Raw genomic sequence first — 3643 nt, 5'->3', positions numbered from 1 at the left:
TATCTCCAATTAACAAACACTTGAAAAGGAAAAAATTAGTTTCTTCAGAGGAGTCTTATTAGGTATACAAGCTGCCACATTTCTGGCTTCTGGAGGCTTTGTTCCAGATAACATTGTTGACTTGGTATGAATGTGTGGAGTGGGCCCCATGAAGAAATTTTGACCCCCCTGTTGACATTCAAGCAAGTGGCCCTGGATATCCTGAGCTGTATTTATTTATACAGATTCAATGGTTTGCATGAATAGTTTTACAACTAGCTTTTACTTCCTATGTTTCTGAAAATGGTTACAACAGTTACCAGTTTGTTCCTTGCCTATTTCCCCTTCTGTCTCCAAACTGTCCAACCAGTAGCCATTATATTTTGATCTATATCTGTACCATCAGAAGTGTAAACAGTTTTGCAAGCTACAAAGGAACTTTTCCAACTATATACACCTTCAGGTAGAAGAGTGTGCTCTGTTGAGGTACATGTGGTTACACTGTCATGCAAAGTGAGAGAACATTTTCTTTCTTGTGGTTAATATTTTTATCTGGACCATCAGATAGTGTCTGGGTTTTCACAATCAACTCACCAGACAAAGCCAGATTAATCCATTATATATTTTGTATTACTCTATCTGATTAGAGTAGATGGCCACTTCAGGAACCCTCTCCACTATTGCTAAGTGTCTTAGCTGGGGTCATCCTTGTGGATTCCTGGGAATTTCCCTGGCACCAGGTTTCTCCCTAGCTCTCTGTGCTGCCCCCAAACCACCTCCTGCACAAGCCCATACAATATACTCACACATGCTCCCAGCCCCCCATCTCCCCAATGGCAAACATCATTCTACCCAGGATCTCTCTTCTATTCCCCCTTCTCAGGTAAATCCATGCATCCCTCTTTGGTCCCTCTTTGTTCCTTAGCCTGTCTGTGGCTGAGGATTGTAGGTTGGTTATCCCATACTTTACTCCTAATATCCACTTATGAATGAGTACATTTCATGTTTGTTTTTCTCGTTGGGTTGCCTCACTCGAGAATTATTTTTTCTAGTTCTATCTATTTGCCTTAAAATTTCATGAGGTCATTTTTTTCTCCAGCTTAATATTACTCCATTTTATAAAGTACCACAATTTTCTTTCTTCGGTTGAGGGACATCTAGGTTGTTTCCAGGTTTTGGGTATTACAAATAATACTGCTTGTGATATGATTGAGCATCCTTTGGATATATGCCCAAGATTGGTAAAGATGGGTCGTGAGGTAGATTTATTCCCATTTTTCTGAGAAACTACCATATTTATTTCCAAAGTAGCTACACTATTTTGCACTCCAACCAGCAGTAGTGTGGTATTCCCCTTAGTTCAAAAAATGATTGTAAACAGGGCATTCCTAGAAACAATGTTTTTTCTAAGCAGTATCCAAACAGTGGATTTTGCAGAAGGTGTGGCAAAGGCAGGCATTGGAATAATGAATATATATCAACAAGGGATGGTCAGGTAACCCTTTGCCACTGGGAAACTCCTTGAGGGACATTTCAGAGGTCCCTATGCCAAATTCAGTTCAGTTGTTTCCTGTCATTATGGAGGATACTCCTTCTCAAAGCAACTAAAGAATCTAATGCCTATTGAAAAAATACTTGGAATGATAGAACAGCTATAAAATAGAGAACAAAAGGGCTGGAGAGATGGCTCAGAGGTTAAGAACACTGACTGTTCTTCCAGACGTACTGAGTTCAATTCCTGGCAACCACATGGTGGCTCACAGCCACCTTAAATGAGATCTGGTGCCCTCTGCTGGCCTGCAGGCAGAAGTTTGTATACATAATAAATAAGTAAAATTAAATTAAAAAAAATAGAGAACAAAAAATTCAGGAGAAACTGTAAAGCAAATATGTCAAACTTCTATAAATTAACCAAAATGAAAAATACTAATAAATGACATCATTGAAGGTCTTTTAGATATAGGCATGGATGTAACAATAATGACACCAGAATCTTGGCATTCAAATTGACCCCTTCAGGCAGTAAATGATCAGCTTTTAGGGATTGGAACATTATCTCAGGAAAAACAGAGTATGAAATGGGTTGAATGTAGAGCCAGAAGGACAGACAGAAAATTTAGTCTAAGGACATGCCCAAAAGATATAACAAACTTTGAGGTTCACCCAGGGAAGCCCTCACCCTAACCGGGGATTGGATGGTGGATGGGATGGGGTTTGGTGGGGGACATGGGAGGATAGGAGGGAGAGGGAACTGGGATTGATATGTAAAATAATATAGTTTCTAATTTAAAGAAAAATTTATAATAAAAGAAGAAAAATTAAATTCATTTGTGGCTAACATAGCAATGAATTCATAGGGACATGATTTGTTACAGCGATGGAATACTCAGATTAACATCCCTCTAATCTTAGAAACAAATCTTAAATAAATATATGTTTCTATGAAAAATATTAGAATGTATTTATAAAAAAATAGTCACTGACCATTCAGATTGTACAAGAAAAGGACACAAAAGCCGCTAATTTTCAAAGGCACCAACATCCCTACCTTTAAAATAGGTTGGGTTGAGCAATGGCTGTTAACAGTAGAGAAATGGCTGGTCTTAGAACAGCTGGTACAGGAGCTGCCTTGACTGTTCCTTGATATAAATAAAAAGTCAATTATGTATCATCTGGTATAAATTCAGCAGTTTCAATATGAAAAACAACTCTTTCATATTGTGAATCAGTAACTATGTTAAGAGGTTCCATAACATCCATTAATACCATTATATAAGAATAACATATAATTCTGACTTTTGAACAGAATCATAAAGGATTTGAGCCACTTTACATAAGTTTTCTGATTTATAACCTGCCTTTCCTGATTTATTTGCATCAGTATAGAATGTAAGGGCTCCAGTTATTGGTGTTCCCCTTAAAATGTGAGGAAGAATCCAATTAGCTTTCTTCATAAATTGAATTCTCATGCTTTGGGAATATTTTGTTGTTAATCTCTCCCAAAGATTTACTTCAAGTCTTTTGCAAAGGTTCACTTTCTGCCCATAATTTGTCAATTTCTACTGGGTCTATTCCTAACTGATGAAGTCACAATTTTCCTTTTAGAATCAACCCAGATACCTTTCCCCATATCCAAGGTTTTTAAGTTTTTACTCTGTTTATGTGTTAAAAAGATCCATTCTAGGATAATACCTTCCATCTGCATTAATATTCCTCTAGGAAAATGCATAGAGGGTAAAATAAACAGAATGCAGTCAAGCTCTGGATCCAAATGATCCACATGTACATCCTGTAATTTCTTTTCCACCAAAGCCAATTCTCTCTCAGCTTTCGCTGATAATTCTCTTGGACTATTTAAGGTTTTAAACAAATTACTCAGTCCATCAGTTTTTACTCCAATATTGGAAGATAAATTGGAAATGTCTCTAGTAATCTTTGACAGTCATTAATAGTCCTCAGTTGATTTCTCTCAACTTGTACCTTTTATGGTCTAATTTTTGTAGACCTATTTTATATTGTAAAGAATTTATAGAATCTCCTCTTTGCATATGTTCCATGAGCAAATTGTAATCCCCAACAAGGCAATTTTTTTCTTTTCTTCTTCAAACTTTCTAAAGTATCTACATTTGAATCAACTAGTAAAATGTTATCCACCTAAACTATA

The sequence above is a fragment of the Cricetulus griseus genome, chromosome 3 (assembly GCF_003668045.3).
Source record: "Cricetulus griseus strain 17A/GY chromosome 3, alternate assembly CriGri-PICRH-1.0, whole genome shotgun sequence".
In the NCBI taxonomy this organism is placed as follows: domain Eukaryota; kingdom Metazoa; phylum Chordata; class Mammalia; order Rodentia; family Cricetidae; genus Cricetulus; species Cricetulus griseus.
This window is presented reverse-complemented; position numbering follows the sequence as displayed.